Raw genomic sequence first — 24,417 nt, 5'->3', positions numbered from 1 at the left:
AAAGACATAATGTGAAAAATAAAAAATATCTTTGCAGAATAATCACACACTAAATTTATTTTGCAGTATTGTCTTTCTTTGATTATACGTTAAATGTTATAATTTAGCTGGGATCTTAGAAATATGCTGGAATTTTGGAGAGGGTTTTTAAAAATAATATACTTTTTCAAAAGTCTTTCAATAAAAATAAAAAATTTCAAAAGATAAAACCCTCTTTATGTATTACTTCATGTCCATATACATGCATACTTTTATAAATTCTAACAAAATATTTCTGATCAATTTTTGGTAGAGCAGGATACAGTTAATATTTATATCTCGAATGAACTATCCCATTCTTCTTGAGGAAATGTTAAAATGTTGAACATCTATGTTCTCCGCAAGTAAATAACACATTGTATAGCTACATTATGACCAGATTATATCTATTAGTTACTGCTGTGCACGATGTAAATCTCTATAGAGTCCCCTGGGAAATGAGAAAATCATTTCAGACTTCAATAACTAACAATCAGTTATTGCTCTGGGCAATAATAAAGCTGAATGCAATTACCTAAAGTGAAGTTAGCAGTGTAACAAATGAAATACAGGTTTTTTTTCCTCTCTCTTAAAATAAATGTAGCATCTCGCCCCACACTATTATGTATTATAACAGGGTCCTTTAAACAATGTATTCTCGCATAGTCTATTTGATACTTGAAATATATGTGATTAAAAGTTATAAAGTTATTTTCTATGTATCACTTGATTGTTACTCAAAATATCAATAACAATTTCAGACAAACAAATCAAGTAGTAAGATTCACAAAACTGCAAAACATAAAACATTTATTTTATTTAAAACATTTCTTAGATGGCTTGCGTGTTTAAAAATATTAAATTTTTCCAATGAAAATGTTAAAACTTATTCCTAGTATTTTGTTTATATAGCAAAATAATTTAAATGAAAAAAGTTAAAAGAATTTTCAGAGTAAGCTATATTGGGCTTACATATATATTGTTACTTGATTGAAATGAATAGCAAAAAGAAAAAAGTGCTTCACAATAATGGCTAATTCACAAATTTTAATCTTACAGTATCTTTTTTTCTGTAACATTATTTATTTATCCATAATTGATTTCTAATTCATTATTTGCATATATTTCCTATTTGTCACAACAGAGTGCAATTATACTGAAACAGATTTCCCAGTAGAAAGTTAATCCTGCTGTTCCACATTTTGTTTAACCATTTTTTATGTATAATTGTAGTCTGTGTTTTGGCATAGACCACTCATGAAACAGTAGATTTTCTGGCAATTTGGCTGTTAGCATATATTTGATGGTGAATATAGCCTTTCATTAGCTCTGTATTCAAATAACACTGCCAAAGTATTTTTCGTGTTCTTTACTCATTTCTGTTTATAATAAATCCTTGGAAGCTTGAAGCTGACATCTGTTTTCTGAAGTAATCCTTTCTCTTTCCTCTGTATGGGCACATACTGACATTATTGTAGGGTTGTTTATTATAGTTGGGCTGCTAGCAATTATTATTATTTAAGAAAAATGGATTGTTTTGTGGGGGGAAGCACATAGGAAAACTGCATGAATAATGTTACAAAAGGACATGTAAAAATTGGCACCTACAAACACTGACAGCATCTGCTTAACAACATATTTATATTCTGTAGTTTTATTATATGTTGAGTAATTTGGGGGATACTTCTATATCATGGACCACACACTATTTGAAAATCAAATTCATGCACAGAAGTAAAACCTTTACTGAACTTGCATGTCTGAAAACCCTATTTTAACTCCTTTATCTTGTTCAAGTTGGCTCGTCTTTCCTGCCCTGGCAATCTCCCTTCCCATTTCCCTCATTCCTTCCAATAGCATGTATCATTTATTATTATCATAGCTTACCGTGTGACAAAGACGGTAAAATCAGTAAGACATGGTCCCTAACCACAAGAAGTTCACCATCTAATAAGGAAAAGAGATAAATAAATGGACAATAATAATTACTTTTTAAGTTAGATAAGAGTCAAGTCAAATAGACAAAGTGTTACTAAATAAAGCCTTATTTAATAAGCACAGAAGTGTTTAAATTAAGGATTTTCTGTGAATTGGATCTTGGAAGACTTTCTTTCTAACCATCATTGAGTGATCAAAAGTTCTTGTAATGTAAGTTCTGTTCAGTTCAGTCGCTCAGTCATGTCCGACTCTTTTCAACCCCATAGACTACAGCACGCCAGGCCTCCCTGTCCATCACCAACTCCCAGAGTTTACTCAGCCTCATGTCCTCTGAGTCAGTGATGCCATCCAACCATCTCATCCTCTGTCATCTCCTTCTCCTCATGCCTTCAATCTTTCCCAGCATCAGAGTCTTTTCAAATGAGTCAGTTTTTCCCATCAGGTGGCCAAAGTATTGGAGCTTCAGGTTTAGCATCAGTCCTTCCGATGAATATTCAGGACTGATTTCCTTTAAGATGGACTGGTGGATCTCCTTGCAGTCCAAGGGACTCTCAAGAGTCTTCTCCAACACCACAGTTCAAAAGCATCAATTCTTAGGCGCTCAGCTTTCCTTATGATCCAACTCTCACATCCATACATGACTACTGGGAAAACCATAGCTTTGACTAGATGGACCTGTGTCGGCAAAGTGATGGCTCTGTTTTTTAGTAAGCTGTCTAGGTTGATCATAACTTTTCTTCCAAGGAGCAAGCGTCTTTTAATTTCATGGATGCAGTCACCATTTGCAGTGATTTTGGAGCCCCCCAAATAAAGCCTGCCACTGTTTCCACTGTTTCCCCATCTATTTCCCATGAAGTGATGGGACCAGATGCCATGATCTTAGTTTTCTGAATGTTGAGCTTTAAGCCAACTTTTTCACTCTCCTCTTTCACTTTCATCAAGAGGCTTTTTAGTTCCTCTTCACTTTCTGCCATCTATGGGATCGCACAGAGTTGGACACGACTGAAGCGACTTAGCAACAGCAGCAGCAGCAGCACTTTCTGCCATAAGGGTGGTATTATCTGCATATTTGAGATTATTGATATCTCTTCCTGAAATCTTGATTCTAGCTTGTGCTTCATCCAGCCTAGTGTTTTTCATGATGTACACTGCATGTAAGTTAAATAAGCAGAGTGACAATATATAGTCTTGATGTATTCCTTTCCCGATTTGGAAACGGTCTGCTGTTCTATGTCCAGTTCTAACTGTTGCTTCTTGACCTGCATACAGATTTCTCAGGAGACTGATCAGGTGGTCTGGTATTCCCATCTCTTGAAGAATTTTCCACAATTTGTTGTGATCCACACAGTCAAAGGCCTTGGTGTAGTCAATAAAGCAGAAGTAGATGATTTTTGGGAACTCTCTTGCTTTCTTGATTATCCAATGGATGTTGGCAATCTGATCTCTGGTTCCTCTACCTTTTCTAAAACCAGCTTGAACATCTGGAAGTTCACGGTCCACATACCGTTGAAGCCTGGCTTGGAGAATTTTGAGCATTACTTTACTAATGTATGAGATGAGTGCAATTGTGCAGTAGTTTGAGCATTCTTCAGCATTGCCTTTGGGACTGGAATGAAAACTGACCTTTTCCAGTCCAGTGGCCACTGCTGAGTTTTCCAAATTTGCTGGCATAATGAGTGCAGCACTTTCAAAGCATCACTTTTTAGGATTTGAAATAGCTCAACTGAAATTCCATCTCCTCCACTAGCTTTGTTCGTAATGATGTTTCCTAAGGCCCCCTTGACTTCACATTCTAGGATGTCTGGCTCTAGGCAAGTAATAACACCATTGTGATTATCTGGGTCATGAAGATCTTCTTTTGTACACTTCTTCCGTGTATTCTTGCCACCTCTTCTTAATATCTTCTGCTTCTGTTAAGTCCCAACCATTTCTGTACTTTATTGTGCCCATCTTTGCATGAAATGATCCCTTGGCATCTCTAATTTTCTTGAAGAGATCTCTAGTCTTACCCATTCTACTGTTTTCTTCTATTTCTTTGCATTGATCACTGATGAAGGCTTTCTTATCTCTCCTTGTTATTCTTTTGAATTCTGCATTCAAATGTGTGTATCTTTTGTTTTCTCCTTTGTCTTTTGCATCTTTTCTTTTCTCAGCTATTTGTAAGGGCTCCTCAGACAACAGGAACCAAAAACAATATTTTTGGAGAGGTTAATATAAACAAATCTGAGAACTATGGCCATGTAAAAGGAGGAGAACACATTAGGAATTCAAGTTCATTCATTTATTGAGTAAAGTTTAAAATATTGTAAGAGAATGTATAATACTAGACAATAAATTTTTAAAACTACAAAAAAGTATATATATTTGAGAAAATGTGAATTTTCAAGTGTGTTCAGGAGGAAATAGAACAACTGAATTAAACCTCTAACCCCAAAATAAATTGAAGTTGTATCAGTCCCAGGTTTTCCCTTAGATAGTGAGTTCTGGTAAGACTTTACAAAGTAAACAACATCCCAGCTTTCTGCAAAGTTTCCCAAAAAAAAGAAAATAAGGTAAAGCTTCCGAAGTCACTTTATTAACCTAATATACTGAACAGTTCCCCAAACTGGGCAATGATAGCAAACATACACATGTCCCACAATATGCCAATTATACTTCCAAAATAGATACAGAAAACATAAATTATTAACCAGTAAAATTAGGCAACATATTTTTAAAAAAGCATGACCAACAGTGTTTCTCTAGGATAAAATACATTTCCACATTAGAATAGCTACTAATGTAACAGCTGTAAAATGCTATTGCTCATTTCAATGGGCAATAATAAACATTCAGTTCAGTTCAGTTGCTCAGTTGTGTCTGACTCTTGGCAATCCCATGAATCACAGCACGCCAGGCCTCCCTGTGCATCACCAACTCCCGGAGTTCACTCAAACTCATGTCCATCGAGTTGGCGATGCCATCCAGCCATCTCATTCTCTGTCATCCCCTTCTCCTCCCGCCCCCAATCCCTCCCAGCATCAGAGTCTTTTCCAGTGAGTCAACTCGTCTCATGAGGTGGCCAAAGTATTGGAGCTTCAGTTTTAGCATCAGTCCTTCCAATGAACACCAAGAAGCAAATATTCAATCATGATAAAAATGTATAACAAAACAAATCTAGACTAGAATCTCCTTAACTTAGTAAAGTAGCAAAGATGTAAGTGATCTTCGTGTCATAATGCTGAAACTTTAGAGATAGTTCAAATTAGAATTGTTGCCAAGACGAAGATCTCTTTATTGTTGTTATCCTTCAACATCGTGTCAAAGGTCCTAGCTAAGGGAGTAGTAAAAATAAAGTTGTATATACAGTGGAAAGGGAGAAACAACTCTATCAGTTACACATAATTCTAAATTCCAAGACAGTTCATCATTATTTTTACATGATTCTAAATTTCAAATCAATCAACAGACAAACATTTATAGCAGCTAAGAAATTAAACCAAGTTGAAAGGCTGTATACATAATCAGTTTGCAAAAATCAACAGCTTTGTCACAAGCCAATAGTAAGCAATTAGAAAATATAATGAATATAGTAAATGCAATCCATAAAACAAAAAATCTACAGTATTCCAAAAAACAATCCTAAAAACAAATATGCATAAAAAATATGCATGACCTAAGCATAAAAATTATGCAACTTAGGTTAATGAGATATAAAAAAGAAGCACTATGTATGTTCAAGAATAACACTTAATAATTCAAAGGTATCTAAAAATACACTCGCTCCTCGGAAGAAAAGCTATGACAAATCTAGACAGGATATTAAAAAGCAGTGACACTGCTTTGCTGACAAAGGTCCATCTAGTCAAAGCCATGGCTTCTCTAGTAGTCATGTATGGATGTGAGAGTTGGATCATAAGGAAAGCTGAGCACCAAAGAATTGATGCTTTTGAACTGTGGTGCTGGAGAAAACTCTTGCGAGTCCCTTGGTCTGCAAGGAGATCTAACCAGTCCATCCTAAAGGAGATCAGTCCTGGGTGTTCATTGGAAGGACTGATGCTGATGCTGAAGCTCCAACACTTTGGCCACCTGATGCAAAGAAATGACTCATTAAAAAAGACCCTGATGTTGGGAAAGACTGAAGGCAGGAGGAGGAGACAGCAGAGGATGGGATGGTTGGATGGCATCACTGACGCCATGGACATGAGCTTGAGTAAACTCCACGAGTCAGTGCTGGACAGGAAGGCCTGGTGTGCTGCAGTCCCCAGAGTCACAGAGTGGACGTAACTGAGGGACTTAACTGACTGAATCTCTTAAACATGTAAGAATATTCAGATATTCTTTTGCCGAGATTTGAATATGCAACTGAAAAAGGATTCAAATAAATAATTCACCATTTTTATTTAAATCTTACAGTATTTATTTATACAATATACTTATTAATTTAGAACCAGAACACATTTTAGTGTAAAACCACATATTTTTAAAATATTAAAATAACATAATGGAGATCATGAGTTATATAAATGAAAACACTTTTCATACAGAGGTATTCATAACTAGCAAACTTTCAGAAGAATTTGGAAATTTAGTAGGACAAGAGGATAAAATCATTTGTAACTGGAATGTGTTTCCTTTAGTCCAACAGTTTTATCATAGTATGGTGGCCATTTTAATTGAATCTCAACACACTTATCCAAAGGAATTGTTTTTGTTTGTTTTTATTTCTTACTACATTATCTGACAAGATAAACACTTCTGGGTATTGGTGGAATATAGGTATATATGATACTATGGTATAATATAGAAAAAGGATTTTACTATTTTAAAGCTGCACACATGCCAATCTGGTTAAGAGTATTAAGATAACTCCATTTAACTCTATGGCTATTTCTGGAAGAGGAACTGGAAACCAACAAGGGATTTAGAAGGACAGAAAATAAAATTACATTTTAGACTCAATTCCTGACCCTGATTATCTTGGGACATCTCACAGAATTTTCTAGTTAGTCTGTTTATACTTGTCTCTTTTGTAAGCTAATTCCATTCTCAAGGTTTTCATGTGCCCGTTTGTTTTGAAAGATTTGATGAACTGGCCTAGAGGAAAGTGACTTATACTTCAGTGAGACAAAAATTAAAATGGAAGTCACGTAATGTTTGTAAAAAAGAAATTTAAGCTCATTTTACTACAGCATAAAAGTAATGACTACAGGCACTTTTACATTTGAATGAAAGTCACTCTCTAACTCCTTGTCCATCAGTTCAGTTCAGTTCAGTTCAGTCACTCAGTCGTGTCCGACTCTCTGTGACCCCATGAATCACAGCATGCCAGGCCTCCCTGTCCATCACCAACTCCCGAGTTCACTCAAACTCACGTCCATCGAGTTGGTGATGCCATCCAGCCATCTCATTTTCTGTCGTCCCTTCTCCTCCCGCCCCCAACCTTTCCCAGCATCAGAGTCTTCTCCAGTGAGTCAACTCGTCGCATGAGGTGGCCAAAGTATTGCAGTTTCAGCTTTAGCATCAGTCCTTCCAATGAACACCCAGGATTGATTGTGGATAAAACTTTCATTGGGTGTTGTGAGGATTATATCAGGTGTAAATCATTCAAGCGTCAGACGCTGTGCCAAAAACAGATAGCAACAATATTTCATTCCCATTTTGTATGTGTGAAAGGTGTGAAAACTGGGAATCTGGCCATCTCAGTTCAGTTCAGTCGCTCGGTCGTGTCCGACTCTTCGCGACCCCATGAATCACAGCACGCCAGGCCTCCCTGTCCATCACCAACTCCCAGAGTTCACTCAAACTCATGTCCATCGAGTCGGTAATGCCATCCAGCCATCTCATTCTCTGTCGTCCCTGTCTCCTCCTGCCCCCAACCTTTCCCAGCATCAGACTCTTTTCCAGTGAGTCAACTCTTCTCATGAGGTGGCCAAAGTATTGGAGTTTCAGCTTTAGCATCAGTCCTTCCAATGAACACCCAGGACTGATCTCCTTTAGAATGGACTGGTTGGATCTCCTTGCAGTCCAAGGGACTCTCAAGAGTCTTCTCCAACACCACAGTTCAAAAGCATCAATTCTTCGGCGATCAGCTTTCTTCACAGTCCAACTCTCACATCCATACATGACCACGGGAAAAACCATAGCCTTGACTAGACGGACCTTGGTTGGCAAAGTAATGTCTCTGCTTTTTAATATACTATCTAGGTAGGTCATAACTTTCCTTCCAAGGAGTAAGCGTCTTTTAATTTCATGGCTGCAAATGTTAGGTTTCAGGAATCACCTTTCCTAATCAGTCTGTTAAAAGCTTGCATCTGCAAACGACACTGCTTTCCTGGACAGTTCATCCTTCCCTCCAGGGATGTCCCGCAAAGAGTTTGGATGGGGATGTGTGTATGTGAGAGAGGTGGGAAAAGTTCAATAATCAAAAGAACGTATTTCTGTGTTTTATATTTAAAAACAAGTGACAGTCCTTATTTTCAGCTTCCAAAGTCAGTTTGCGAGGCAGGTGTGAGGGCTTGAGAATCGCGTTTAACGTTGAGGAAAGGCCACACCGCCCGCCCGCGCGTTTCCGTCGGGGGACCCTCGTAGAGGACAGACAGAGAGGCTGGCCAATCGGAGCGCAGGTTGGAGCTGCTCCCGCCCCCTCCCGTCGAGCCCGCCTCTTCCCCGTGCCGCCCTCTGGGAGTCCGGCAGGCTCGTCCCGCCCCTTCCCCTGAGTGACAGGACCGTGGACAGCAGCATTTCCAGCCGGACACGTAGTTGGTCGGCCCTTGCGTTGGCTGAGCTGAGGTGTGTGTGGTGTGTGTGTGTGTGTGTGAGGCAGGGGCGGCGAGGGGACTGGGGAGGCCCTGCCCGGGAAGCTCGGGGTCTGGGGGGGAAAGCGGTTCCTCAGTGGGCCCCCAGTGCGTTCAGGGACGCTCGGTCCGCCCTGGGAGCCGCTCTTGGGCGGGCTGGGCGGAGGTGGGCGCGGAGGGGGCTGTGGCAGTGGCGGCCCGCAGAGCCCAGGAAGCCCCGTACCAACGGTCGTGGCGCTAGGAGCCTTCCAGGCGCGTGCGGCGCTCGCGGTGGGGGTGGGGCGGCGGGCGCTGGCGCGCGGGTGGGCGTGGTCGCCGCGGTTGCCAGGGAACGGCGGGCCCCGCCCTGCCAGCGTGTCTGGCCCTGGCCGCCCCGCCCCGCAAAGCGGGGCTCTGGCTGCCTCCCCGCGGCCTTCCCCTTGGGTTGGGGCTGCCCCCTGCCCTGTGCCCTCAGTGAGCTCGCGTCCCCTGATTTCTCTGTCCTGCTCTGCGGTGTAGGGGGTGCAGAGCTCCCACTCAGGCCTCTCTCTCCTGTGTTACTCCCCTGCACACTTTTTCAGCTCCTCGCCTTCCAAAATGAACAAGGATCTGCAGACCAGAACATGTTCAGAGAAGGGTTTCAGGCGGCCTGACGTGGCTTTATTTGCCAGGATGGTGGGGGTGGGAAATGAGCCTTCTGGGGTTTGGAGAGTGCTTGAAGCCACAAGGCAATAGTATTCCTGTGGATGACCAGGACGAGGGAGATAGGAGATGTGATTTCTTCTACCTGGAAGTGTTTTTGATTGCTGCTGCTGTTTTGAGTTCAACGAGCTTCTCAGGAAGTTGAGGCAAGTCATTTTTGGACAGGTCCTAATAATATATGCTCTCCCTTTCAGACCCTCTTATGGAGGAGGGTGGTTGGTACTAAGTGACTGAAGCCCTCTTTGGCTTCAGTGCCCTATTTAATGATTAACTGTGAGACAGTAACCATAGATAACCATCCACAGCTCTTCCTTGCCCCCATCATCTGGCCGCAAATGATTCAGCAGAGCAAACAATCCACAGAGAAAATACAAAGAAACTAAAAGTCTGCTCTTACTTCGTTGTGCTAGGTTTACTGTATAAATCCCCAAGAAGTAAGCTTGTAGTGCCTGTTACCACTAGGAAGAAGATTGACCTAAAAATCAGCAATCTAGCTGTTAGGAAATATTTGCCATTGGGCAGTAACCTTGGTAACTTCTCTCATCTGGGAAGTGGAGATACTTATGTGCCCTTTGGTTATAAAACGTAAGGAGAGCTAATTGTAAACTGTTATTGACTACTCTTTCAACTTTTTTTTTTTCCTTTGGTCTATATGATCTCTGTTGTTGATTCAGTATTAGCTCTTCTTACATAGTACCTGAAATATCCTGCATACAATTTTTTCCCCATTGATATCACTAGATTTTTTTAATATATGCATAGCCTGAAAAAATTGGGACAGATTACTTTCTAATTCAAAGATGAATGACCTTTTTGGTGGTATATACCATTTTGAGAAGCCAAGGGAAACTACTGACTCCCCCCTTAGAAAAAGACACAATTCGAAACATAAGTGGATGTTGGATAAAGAACATCTGTTTTCGATCAACTTCTTGAGAGTTAAGAAAATTACTCTCCCATCTTGCCTCACTCCAAAGACTGACTTGAGTAATTTATATCCAAAAGTACTGGGAGGAGAGTTGGGTCTCTTCCACGTCTTCCACAATGCATCTTACTGTAGCTTACCTTAGTTTAAGGTCTTCAATGAATCCTTTTTCTTCTTTTTTTAAAAAAAAAAAAATGTTTATTTTTTTAGTATTTAACAAACATGAACTACCAATGATCAATAAATTATAGCTGACTCTTAAAACCATGTAAATTGAGTTTTATTATAAATGCCATTTGATCATTCTTTCAAAGAATATTCTTATATTTAAGCAAATGAAAAGAGAAATCATTGTCAACTTGTTTGGGGAAATGTTAAATTGTATTTTTTAGATGAACATTTTGGACAAACATTAAATCCACAAACTTTCTCTTCTATCAAAGTCCGTTTTTGACGAATAAAAACAGTACTTTTAGTATATTCAAATGCATGACTTTTATAACATAATTTCCCATGCCTAAAAAATACCGTACTTGACTTTGGTTTGGCTCTTTTCCTGATTTCTATATTAAAATGGAAGGCTGTAAATAGAAATATTTTGTTTGCTAATATACCTTTATTTAACTTTATTAATAAAAGTGGGTGTCAGTAGTAGATACTATCATTAGATAGGGAAAATGATGAAAAAGGAAAATATGTATCTCATAATAAAGATAAGAGTGTTGCTTCTCTAGCGCTTATAATTTTATTCAAATTGTTTAGTATTTGACTATTGTTAACTCACGTCATTTATAGTAGAAAAACTAGTACAAAGATAAATTGATTACAGAGACAGTTCAAATGGAATTAGAGTTTTAGGGGCTTAGTAAATAATAGCTATTGCATTTGTAAACAGACAGGTGGAGTTGGTAATATCCAGTTCATTACAGCAGAGCTGACTGGATGTCTTGCTTTCAGTGGGAGACCAAAACTGAGTACTAGTACTTCCTTCCCCTTTCTAGCTCCACTCCCTGTCTCAGAACCTAGACTTCAGTCCAGTGAGAGAAAATTTCAGTTTAAAGAACAGATGGATACACTTAGAATTGCTGGTCTGTATGATCTAGGGGTGGCAGGAATACACTGAAGAACTGTACAAAAAAGATCTTCACGACCAAGATAGTCACGATAACGTGATCACTGACCTAGAGCCAGACATCTTGGAATGTGAAGTCAAGTGGGCCTTAGAAAGCATCACGACGAACAAAGCTAGTGGAGGTGATGGAATTCCAGTTGAGCTATTTCAAGTCTTGAAAGATGATGCTGTGAAAGTGCTGCACTCAATATGCCAGCAGATTTGGAAAACTCAGCGCTGGCCACAGGACTGGAAGAGGTCAGTCTTCATTCCAATCCCAAAGAAAGGCAATGCCAAAGAATGCTCAAACTACCGCACAATTGCGCTCATCTCACACGCTAGTAAAGTCATGCTCAAAATTCTCCAAGCCAGGCTTCAGCAGTATGTAAACCGTGAACTCCCAGATGTTCAAGCAGGTTTTAGAAAAGGCAGAGAAACCAGAGATCAAATTGCCAAAATCCGCTGGATCATGGAGAAAGCAAGAGAGTTCCAGAAAAACATCTATTTCTGCTTCATTGACTATGCCAAAGCCTTTGACTGTGTGGATCACAATAAACTGTGGAACATTCTGAAAGAGATGGGAATCCCAGACCACCTGACCTGCCTCTTGAGAAACTTGTATGCAGGTCAGGAAGCAACAGTTAGAACTGGACATGGAACAACAGACTGGTTCCAAATAGGAAAAGGTGTACGTCAAGGTTGTATATTGTCACCTTGCTTATTTAACTTGTATGCATAGTACGTCATGAGGAACGCTGGGCTGGAAGAAGCACAAGCTGGAATCAAGATTGCTGGGAGAAATATCAATAACCTCAGATATGCAGATGACACTACCCTTATGGCAGAAAGTGAAGAGGAACTCAAAAGCCTCTTGATGAAAGTGAAAGAGGAGAGTGAAAAGGTTGGCTTGAAGCTCAACATTCAGAAAACAAAGGTCCCATCACTTCATGGGAAATAGATGGAAAAACAGTGGAAACAGTGTCAGACTTTATTTTTTTGGGCTCCAAAATCACTGCAGATGCTGATTGCAGCCATGAAATTAAAAGACGCTTACTCCTTGGAAGGAAAGTTATGACCAACCTTGATAGTATATTAAAAAGCAGAGACATTACTTTGCCAACCAAGGTCCGTCTAGTCAAGGCAATGGTTTTTCCCGTGGTCATGTATGGATGTGAGAGTTGGACTGTGAAGAAAGCTGACCGCCGAAGAATCGATGCTTTTGAACTGTGGTGTTGGAGAAGACTCTTGAGAGTCCCTTATACTGCAAGGAGATCCAACCAGTCCATTCTAGAGGAGATCAATCCTGGATGTTCATTGGAGGGACTGATGCTAAAGCTGAAACTGCAATACTTTGGCCACCTCATGCAACGAGTTGACTCACTGGAAAAGACTCTGATGCTGGGAAAGGTTGGGGGCGGGAGGAGAAGGGGAAGACGGAGAATGAGATGGCTGGATGGCATCACCGACTCTGTGGACATGAGTTTGAGTGAACTCCGGGAGTTGGTGATGGACAGGGAGGCCTGGCGTGCTGTGATTCATGGGGTCGCGGAGAGTTGGACACGACTGAGCGACTGAACTGAACTGAACTGAACTGATGATCTAGGGCAGAGAGGGAAGAAAAAGAAGATAAATCTAGTGAATACAGATTGCAATCTGAGACTAGGACTGGTTAATCTAGTCCTCTGGTTTTTCATCCTGGATAGTACCCCTGGGCCATTCGACGTACGTAGGGATGTTGTTAAATTGTTGTTGTTGTTCAGACACTAAGTCGTGTCTAACGCTTTGCAACCCCATGGACTGCAGCAAGCCAGGCTCCCCTGTCCTTCACTATCTCCTAGAGTTTGCTCAAACTATTATCAGGATATCCTTAAAAGCAATTGGCTTTTAGGACCTTGAAGTTTAAGGATGTTGAATATTGTATAATGTAGAGGTCCACCAGCTCAGTAAAAAATTTCCTTCCTCTACTCCAATGCCAAAATCATCTCTAAACTATTCCAGTGGAGTTCCTGCATAAAGAAACATGAAACTAGAGCAAATTTTCCCCTAGTCTTTGTTCCTATGTACCATATTTTTTCTTTTTAATTTGTTTTCTTTTAAATTTAAGTGTAGTCGTTTTATAATACCGTATCAGTTTTAGAAGCTACTGGGCTTCCCTGGTAGTTCAGCTGGTAAAGAATCTGCCTGCAGTACAGGAGACCCTGGTTCTATTCTTGGTTCAGGAAGATCACCTGCAGAAGGGATAGGCTACCCACTCCAGTATTCTTGGGCTTCCCTGGTGGCTCAGGCAGTAAAGAACCTGCCTGCAATGCGGGAGACCTGGGTTTGATCCCTAGGTTGGGATGATTCCCTGGAGGAGGGCATGGCAACCCACTCCAGTATTCTTGCCTGGAGAATTCCATGGACAGGGAAGCCTGGTGTGCTACAGTCCATGGGATCATAGAGTTAGACATGACTAAGTGGCTAAGCACACATACAACATAGTGATTCAGAATTTTTGTAGATTATACCCCCATTTAAATTTATTATAGAATATTAGGTATATTTCCTATGCTCTGCAGTGTATCCTTGTGGTATATTTATTTTATACATAGCAGTTTATGCCACTTAGTACCCTAACCCTATCGTGCCCCAGCTCTCTTCCAATCTCCCCACTGATAACCAGTAATTTGTTTTATGTGAGTCCGTTTCTGATTTGTTATTTTCATTCGTTTTAGTTTTTAGATTCCACATGTAAGTGATAATATACAGTATTTGTCTTATTTCACTGAGAATAATACCTTCTAGGCCCATTTGTATTATTGCAAATGGAAAGATTTTATTCTTTTTATGGCTAAATAGTATTATGTTATATATATATGTGTGTGTGTGTATATATATATATATACTTGCACACCACATCTCTGCAACCCCATGGGCTGTAGTCCCCCAGGCTGCTCTGTCCATGGAATTTTCCAGGCAAGAATACTGGAGCAGTTTGCCATTTCCTACTTCAGGGGATCTTCTGACCCAGGAGTCAAACCCATGTCTCTTGCATCTCCTGCATTGGCAGGTAGATTCTTTACCACAGTGCCACCTGGGAAGCTTCGATGTTTACATACCACATCTTCTTTATCCATTCATCTGCTGAGTATGTACCATGTTCTTGATATCAATAGATTTGACTCTAAATGTGAAGGTCTTAAAAATACTGCTTAGAGTATGGTTATGTTTTGGTATTCTCTCGGAATGACTAAAATTATATTAGTGGAAAATAGCGATATATATTTAATTATATTTGATATTCTTAAGACTAAAGATATCCTGATTGAACATAAGAGAATCATAGACTCCTAAGAGCTAAGTTTTGGTCACACCTATTATGTACATTTAATCCTTTCTTATATGGTTCAAGTGTTAAGTATATTTGCAACAATAGAGTGAGTAGGTATATATTTTCATGAAAAAGAAAAGATGGCTTCTTAGCTTACTTTTTACTAATTCCCTTGTAGCTCAGTTGATAAAGAATCTGCCTGCAGTGCAGGAGACCTGGGTTTGATTCCTGGGTCGGGGAGATCCCCTGGAGAAGGAACTGGCAACCCGCTGCAGCATTCTTGCCTGAGGAATCCCATGGACAGAGAAGCCTGACAGGTCACAGGAGTGGGACATGACTTTGCGACTAAATCACCATAGCTTACTTTTTAGTTTTGCAGTGTTAAAACACAATGACAGAAAGGTAAATCCTCTGTACTTAGTGGTTTAACAAACTCTGTTGTGTTGAGTCAGAAGGTGGAGACAGTTCCCTAAATGAGAGGATCCTATCAGTTTCATGGTTTTCAAGCCATTAAGCATGGAGAAGGAAGCAGGAATAAAGTAGCTTAGTTCTTCTGTAGTGGTATTATACAGAACAAAGTTGCAAAAGCAGCAGACCAGTTAGACTGAATACCTTAAAATTTTGGTGAAGACAAAGATAGTTTAATCCCAAAGCATTTTTTACCTACTTTGAATTTGAAAATATTCAAATATATATCTGTATAAGAAATAATATGGATGCCTGTTTCAGAATCCTAATTGTGGATTATAGTTTATAATCTCCATCAGGTAGAAAGTGCACTGGATTGAAAGCTTCAGACCTGGCTTCTTGCAGTAGATATATCATTTGTTAGATTTTACATTGTCTTCAGGCATCAAGTTCCTTATTTGAGAACAGAAAGAGTTGAAGATTTTTGTTGGTTTTCTACCCTTTTTTTTTCTGAAGAATATGCTTGAGTCTTATGAAAATTCTCATTATTCACAGTGATTCACTATAGCACTGAATCTTTCTGGGCAGGGATATATTAGATTTTTTAAGGTATAATTTAAACAATAATCTCCCAGTTCCAGATTTCATTTTGTCTGTTCATAGAGGTTTATTCTCTTCTCCTTTCTTCAATATCTCCCTCAGCCTCCACACATGCACACATTTGGAAAACACTGGATTATGTAGAAATGATCTATATAGGCTCTTTCAATGCCAAATTTTTCTGGATAAATATAGCATTTGAAATGAATAAAGTGGAACAAAAAAAAAAAAATATCCCACAAAGCCAAGAAAAAGGAAATTGGCAGAATACTCATAGGCGTACCTATGAAAAATCAGAAGAATTTTAAGGCAAGGAAGAACATTTGATAGAATTCTTTGATATCTAACACAGAGAGAGGGGAACTGTATATAAAAAGAGCCATGATTAAGTGACGGTGGAAGGAAGATTAGGTAGAACAAAAAGAGGATGAAAAAACTGAAAAAATGTGAGAATTGCATTAGTTTTATATTCCTGATATAACTACCACAAATTCAGGATGTTATAATTCTATACTTCAGAAGTCTGAAATAGGTTTCACTGAACTACAATCAAAGTATGGGCAGGAATTCTTTCTTTTCAGGGCCCTCTGGGAGAGACGTTTCCTTACCTTTTCCATCTTCTGGAGGCTGCACACATTCATTGATTTATGAAGATTGTTTCTCCATCTTCAGAGCCAGCAACATTGCATCTCTCTGACTATTCTTCTGTAGTCAAATACACTTATGACCACAACCAGGAGAACTTAAAACATTTAGAGACTCAGTTGGATAGTCCAGGAGGTTATTCATTGAATCACATCTGCAAAGTTCCTTTGCAGTATAGGGTAACACATTCGCAAGTTCTAAAAATTAGAACTTGGGCATCTTTGAGGGGAAACATTATCCTGCCTACCACAATAACATACTAAATAAATCCATATTTGAGGCAGTAAAGAGTAGAACTGATGTTTCTATAGAAAATTTAATGTGTGGAGAACAGACTTGAAAACTTATCCTAGCTAAAATACTGAATGCGTGAAAACTATTGGAGAAAAAGGAATGAAGTCCATTATATGAACGCTTGGAATTTCTGATAATTGTACCTAAAGACGAGAACAGAGCAATTCAGAAAAATGTAATAAAGAGATTGTTGTTGTTTTTCGGTTGCTAAGTCATGTCAGACTCTTTGTGACCTCATGAACTGCAGCACGCCAGGCTTCCCTGTCCTTCTCTATCTCCTGGAGTTTGCTTAAACTTATGTCCACTTAGTCAGTATTTGTTGACAAAGTGATGTTTCTGCTTTTTAATACATTCTCTAGGTTTGTCATCACTAGTCTTCCGAGGAGCAAGTGTCTTTTAGTTTTGTGGCTGCAGTCACCGTCCACATTGATTTTTGAGTCTAAGTAAATAAAACTTTTCACTATTTCTACTTTTTCCTCAACTATTTGCTATGAAGTGGTAGGACTGGATGCCATGATCTTTGTTTTTTGAATGTTGAGTTTTAAGCCAGTTTTTTCACTCTCCTCTTTGACTTTCATCAAGAAGCTCTTTAGTTTCTCTTTACTTTCTGCCATTAAAGTGATATCATCTGCATATCTGAGGTTGTTGATATTTCTCTCAGCAATCTTGATTCCAGCTTGTGCTTCATCCAGTCCAACATTTGCATGATGTATTCTGCATATAAGTTAAATAAGCAGAATGACAGTATGCAGCTCTGATGTACTCTTTCCCAGTTTGGAACTGGTTTGTCATTCCATGTCCAGTTCTAACTTTTGCTTCTTGTCTTGCATACAGGTTTTTCTGGAGGCAGGTAAGGTGGTCTGGTATTCCCATCTCATTAAGAATATTCCACAGTTTGTTGTAATTCACACAGTCAAAGGTTTTAACATTGTCAATAAAACAGAAGTAGATGTTTTTCTGAAATTTCCTTGTTTTTTCTATGACCCAGCATATGTTGGCGATTTGATCTCTGGTTCCTCTTCCTTTTCTAAATCCAGCTTGTACATCTGTAAGTTCTCAATTCATGTACTGCTGAAGCCTAGCTTGAAGGATTTTGAACATAATCTCACTGGTATGTGAAATGTGTGCAGTTGTATAGTAATATGTTCATTTTGGGCATTGCCTTTCTTGAGTTGGAATGAAAACTGACCTTTTCCAGTCCTGAGGCCACTGCTGAGTTTTCCAAATTTACTGACATAACAAGTGCAACATGTTAACAGCATCATCTTTTAGGATTTGAAATAGCTCAGCTGGAATTCCATCACCTCCACTAGCTTTGTCCATAGTAATACTTCTTAAGATTCACTTGATTTCATACTCCAGGATGTCTAGCTCTAGCTGAGTGACACTAACCCTAATCCTAACCCTTATCATGGTTATCTGGTCATTAAGAGCTTTTTTGTACAGTTCTGTGTATTCTTGCCACCTTCCGTTAATCTCTTCTGCTTCTGTTAGGTCCTTGCCATTTTTGTCCCTATTATGCCCATCTTTGCATGAAATGTCCTCTTGGTATCTCCAATTTCCTTAAAGATATCTCTAGTTTTTCCCATTCTATTGTTTTCTGCTATTTCTCTGCATTGTTCACTTAAGAAGACTTTCTTATCTCTCCTTGCTGTTCTCTGGAACTCTCCATTCGGTTGGGTATATATTTCCCTTTCTCCTTTGCCTTTTACTTCTCCTCTTAGCTACTTGTAAGTCTTCCTCAGAGAACCACTTTGCCTTCTTGCATTTCTTTTTCTTGGGGATGGTTTTAGTATCCCCTTCCCGTACAGTGTTACAAGTCTCTGTCCATATTTCTTCAGGCACTCTCTACCAGATCTAGTCCCTTGAATCTATTCATAAGAGTTTTGGTATATTCATAAGAGTTCTGATTTAGGTCATACCTGAATGATCTACTTTCTTCATTTGGAGCCTGAATTTTCAATAAACAGATAGCAGGAAATAAAATTTTCTGAGCTAAAAAAGATCAATAGATGCAGAAGGATATTTCTTATATAAGATATGACAACTCAGAGACACAATGTCAACAGTTTTTCAACTCATAATGATAAAGGACTGCAAGGAGATCCAACCAGTCCATTCTAGAGGAGATCAATCCTGGGTGTTCATTGGAAGGACTGATGCTAAAGCTGAAACTCCAATACTTTGGCCACCTCATGCGACGAGTTGACTCACTGGAAAAGACTCTGATGCTGGGAGTGATTGTGGGTAGGAGGAGACGGGGACGACAGAGAATGAGGTGGCTGGATGGCATCACCAACTCGATGGACATGGGTTTGAGTGATGGACAGGGAGGCCTGGCGTGCTGTGGTTCATGGGGTCGCTAAGAGTCGGACACGACTGAGCGACTGAACTGAACTGAATGATAAAGGAAAAACATCCTTCCTATGTATAGAAGGAGAGAGGAGAAGATAGTGCATTATTATCAGGAACCCAAACTTAATATGGTTGCAGACTTTTTTTCTGTAGTTTTAAATACTAGATGACAACAGAGAAATGTTTGTAGAGTGAAAAACAAAATTCCATGCAGTTTGTTTTGTTCACACACAGCAACAGAAAACCATTCTTAAGTATATAAAATCTCTAAACTACATACTTTTTACTTCTGGAGGAAAAAAATAATAAGAAGATGATATAATATAAATGCAAAAGCAATGGTATATTAAAAATAAAAACATGATATAGATTTCTAGGATATAGAGGGGCTTTAAATAATTAAGTCTAATTAAAAATTTAAATGAAAAAAACTGCATGAGAAGATATATAATGTAAAACTTTATTTAGCAACAATAATCTAGATTTAAATAAAGCATGTGATCTTCTGATTTATTTATGCCAGAGATGAAACCTGGTAATTCAAGAGTATGAATAAATTAAAAAATACATCCAGCAAATTGTGACCCAGGCCCACCCACATCTGGCTTGTTTTTTAGAACCCAGGAACCAAAAATATTTTTTGTGTTTTAAATGGTTGAGAAAGAATTGAAACAATAATTTTTACAAGGTGAAAGGAATATGAAATTCCAATCTGATTGATTATAAATAAAGTTTTATTGAAACACAGTTATACTCATTTGTTTAATATTGTCTATAGCTGCTTTTGCTTTAAAACAGCAGTTTTGAGTAATTGCAACAGTGATGTGAATGTGGTGCTCTCCTTGCTTTGCGTTGCTCCTCAGAGCACTATAAATCACACTGACAAAATTGAGTTATAATTTGATTTTGCCTCTTCACCTGAAGAGCCTAAAGTATTTTTGATATGACCTTTTACAGAGAAACTTTGCAACTCCTAATCTAAACTGTGTATATGAACTTTGGTGTATAAGACTGAGACTTTGATTTTAGTCCACAGTACCCAAATTTACTCAGCTATTGCCCTTCAGTACGCTCCTTACTGTAGCATCTCTTTGGTCTTATATGGACTGAGGTTAAAACCAAGTATGTATTATTCTGTATATTTAATAATCTAGATTTTCTCTTTTTCATTCCATGCTTTAAATGAAACAAAATTCATGTAAAGATTTCGAATATCACTTCCAAAGACAAAAGTCAGTTAATGCTGCTGTAAGAAGAAAAAACAAATACTTTACTATGGTATGCCAAAATCGTATGTGCTTTTAGAGGTAAGCATATACTGCATTTAATAAGTTGGTTGTGTGTCAATCATTTAATCAGCCTATATTTCTGGCAAGTATAGGTGAATTATTTCAGATGAAGTGGCATTGAAACGCAGTTTTGAAGGGTGCCTGCAAATTCAAGGTGAATGATGCTGGTGCTAAGGTAACATGGAGATAAGATGTGTAAGGCCAGTAGGCTGTCAGTAGGGTCATGTGATTGAAAAAAATGAAAGAAATTCTCTAGCTGGAACAGGATTTGGAAAAATAGTGGCTGGAGTTGAGACAATAAAGACCTGCTAGCCCAGGCTATGAAGCCTAGTATATGTCATGCAAAATAGTCTTCATCTTGTAGGCAGCGAGGATCCATTTCAGATGTTTGAACTGTAGAGACACATGATCAGATTAGTATTACTAATGTTTAGATATTGGTTCTTAAATTTTTCAAATATAGCCCTCCCTAAAATTCTCCAATATTATGACTTGTAATTTCATGCGGCATAAGTTGCCTTGAGATATACCCATTTATATTCTGTTTACAACAGTTCTTCCTTGAGGGAGATATACAAACAATCCCCCAATGTCTTTTCTCCGATTTACAGATGTAAAATCTATATCTCAGATAAATGATCTGAACACAGCTCTTCCTTGTAAAGGAAAGTGAGTGAGTTCTTTGATTAGATAGATTTGAGTTCAATTTTCTACCTTTTCCCTGTTAACTGTGCATGCTTGAACAACTCACTTAATAATTAGTAAACCTAGTTTTCCCAGTTGTGTTTTATTGTATTTATCCCACAGGAATATTATGAGAATTTCTGATAATGTATGTGACATGCTTAACACAATAAATGGAAACTGCTGATATTTTTATTATTACTAATATTAATCATCATCATTATAAGGGTTCAACACCCATTATTCATATTTTCAAAATCCAAGGTTTTGAAAAATTATTTTCCCCAAGATTTTCACAAATTCATTTGATGCAAACCAGCCTTAAAGTGACAGGGGACGACTTATGTGGTACTTATTTTTTTAGTCAGTGTCAACATTGATAAGATTTTGCTGTGAAATATTGCTGTGCTGCCCCCATATGTGTTATATAATTATAGTAACTATGAAACATAGTTACTTTCTGTAGTCTCCAAGACACGTCTGGCCCAAGCATTTTAGATAAAGACTACAGATCTATATTATTATGATTCCTTTAATAACAGCTTCATTGAGATATAATTCACAGTTGTAACATTTATGATTTTAAAGTGTATGATTCAGTGGTTTTAGCATATTTGAAGTGAGGTGTATGATCGTCACTATCTAATTTCAGAATATATTTATTACCTCAAAAAGTACCCTTTGTTAGTCATTCCCTATTCTGCTCTCACCCTCAGCCATGAAAAGTGAAAGTGAAAATTGCTCAGTCGTGTTTGACTCTTTGTGACCCCATGGACTGTATAGTCTATGGAATTCTCCAGGCCAGACTACTGCAGTGGGTAGCTGTTCCCTTCTCCAGGGGATCTTCCCAACCCAGGGGTTGAACCCAGGTCTAACACATTGCAGGCAGATTCTTTACCAGCTGAGTCACAAGGGAAGCCCAAAAATACAGGAGTGCGTAGCCTATCCCTTCTCCAGAGGATCTTCCCTACCCAGGAATTGAACTGGGGTCTCTTGCATTGCAGGCGGATTCTTTACCAGCTGAGCTGCCAGCCTAAGTAATCATTTATCAATCTATTTTCTGTCCGTATAGATTTTCTCATTCTGAATATTATATATAAAGAGAACAAACAGGAATTATGCATTAATTGGACTTTTTGTAAATGACGTCTTTCACTTAGCATAAAGTTTTCAAAGTTCATCTGTGTTGTACCATGTATCAATATTTCATTACTTGTTTTTATGTTAAATTAGCTGAAACTGCAATACTTTGGCCACCTCATGCGATGAGTTTCTCACTGGAAAAGACTCTGATGCTGGGAAAGGTTGGGGGCGGGAGGAGAAGGGGACAACAGAGAATGAGATGGCTGGATGGCATCACCGACTCTGTGGACATGAGTTTGAGTGAACTTTGGGAGTTGGTGATGGACAGGGAGGCCTGGCGTGCTGTGATTCATGGGGTCGTGGAGAGTCGGACACGACTGAGTGACTGAATTGAACATTGAATTGTATGGTTATACCACATTTTGTTTACCTATTCATCACTGATTGTTTTCACTTTCTGGCTATAGGGATAATGCTTCTGTTTACACTTGGTTACACATTTTTATGTGACAATATTTTCATTTCTGTCACATGTATACCTGGAAATGGAATTTCTAGGTCACATGGCCTTTCTGTTTAGACTTTGAGGAGCTGCCAAACTGCTTTCCAAAATGGCTGCACCATTTTGCTTTCCTACCAGCAATATGTGAAGGTTCTAGTTCCTGCACATCCACATTAATACTGCTTATTGTCTGTCCTTTTGTACAGCCATCCTTGTTGTGTTCAGTCTGTAAGTCATGTTTGACTCTTTGCAGGTCTATGAACTGCAGCATGCCAGGCTTCCCTGTCCTTCACTCTCTCCCAGAGTTTGCTCAAATACATCTGTTGAGTCAGTGATGCCATCCAACCATCTCATTCTCTGTCGCCCTCTTCTCCTACCCTCAGTCTTTGCCGGCATCAGGGTCTTTTCCAACGAGTTGGTTCTTCGTATCAGGCGGTCAAAGTATTGGAGCTTGAGCTTGAGCATCAGTCCTTCCAGTGAATATTCAGGACTGATTTCCTTTAGGATTGACTGATTTGGTCTACTTGCTGTCCAAGGGACTCTCAAGAGTCTTCTCCAGCACAATACTGGAAAAACTATAACCTTCACTACATGAAACTTCGTCAGCAAAGTAATGTCTCCGCTTTTTAATATGCTGTCTAGGTTTGTCATTGCTTTTCTTCCAAGGAGCAAGCGTCTTTTAATTACATGGCTGCAGTTACTGTCCACAGTGATTTTGGAGCCCAAGAAAATAAAATGTCACTCTTTCTACTTTTTTCCCACCTATTTGCCATGAAGTCAAGTGACCACATGCCGTGATCTTCATTTTTTTAAATGTTGAGTTCTAAGCCAGCTTTTTCACTCTCCTCTTTCACCCTCATCAAAAGGCTTTTTTTTCTTCTTCACTTTCTGCACTTAGAGTGGTATCATCTGCACATGTGAGGTTGTTGATATTTCTCCCAGCAATCTTAATTCCAACTTGTGAGTCATCCATCCTGACATTTTGCATGATGTACACTGCATTTAAGTTAAATAAGCAGGGTGACAATATACGGCCTTTACGTACTCTTTCCCAGTTTTAAACCAGTTCATTGTTCCATGTCTGATTCTAACTGTTGCTTCCTGTCCTGCATAGGTTTCCTAGCAGACAAGTAAGGTGATCTAGAATTCCCATATCTTGAAGAATTTTCCATAGTTTGTTGTGATCCACATAGTCAAAGGCTTTAGCATAGTCCGTGAAGTAGAGGGAGATGTTTCTCTGGAATTCCTTTGCTTTTTCTGTGATGCAATGTCTTTTTATTTCTTTTTTAATTTTTATTTTATTTTATTTTTTTGCAATGTCTTTTTGAACTAGTGTTTATTCTCTTCAGAAAAATACCAGGAAATAGAATTAATAGATTATATAGTAGTTCTATTTATAAGTTTTTTAGGAACCTCCATTCTGTTTTCATAGTGGCTATACCAACTTACATTCTCATCAAGAGTTCCCTATGTTCCTTTTTCTCTACATTGTTGCCAAACCGTTAATTTTTGTCTTTTTGATCATAACCATTCTGACAAGTGTGAAGTAATATCTCATTTCCACTGGTAGTCGGAGAAGGCCGGAGAAGGCAATGGCAAGCCACTCCAGTACTCTTGCCTAGAAAATCCCATGGACGGAGGATCCTGGTAGGCTGCAATCCATGGGGTCGCTACGAGTCAGACATGACTGAGTGACTTCACTTTCACTTTTCACTTTCACACATTGGAGAAGGAAATGGCAACCCACTCCAGTGTTCTTGCCTGGAGAATCCCAGGGATGGGGGAGCCTGGTGGGCTG

The 24,417-nt window shown here is 38.9% G+C and overlaps 1 protein-coding gene across 3 annotated transcripts in view; it reads left to right on the top strand.

Moving 5' to 3' along the window:
* Positions 1 to 8,595: 8,595 nt before the first annotated feature.
* Positions 8,596 to 24,417, top strand: part of TRIQK (triple QxxK/R motif containing) — a 163,661-nt gene continuing 147,839 nt past the window's right edge. For all 3 annotated transcript variants that reach the window (XM_088844660.1, XM_088844659.1, XM_088844661.1), the window contains exon 1: positions 8,596 to 8,727. The gene's annotated coding sequence lies outside the window, so the exon portion shown is untranslated. The remainder of the gene's footprint in view (positions 8,728 to 24,417) is intronic.

This window comes from Moschus berezovskii, chromosome 16 (assembly GCF_049115385.1).
Source record: "Moschus berezovskii isolate FMDL1 chromosome 16, NW_MosBer_1.0, whole genome shotgun sequence".
NCBI classification, from domain to species: domain Eukaryota; kingdom Metazoa; phylum Chordata; class Mammalia; order Artiodactyla; family Moschidae; genus Moschus; species Moschus berezovskii.
This window is presented reverse-complemented; position numbering and strand designations above follow the sequence as displayed.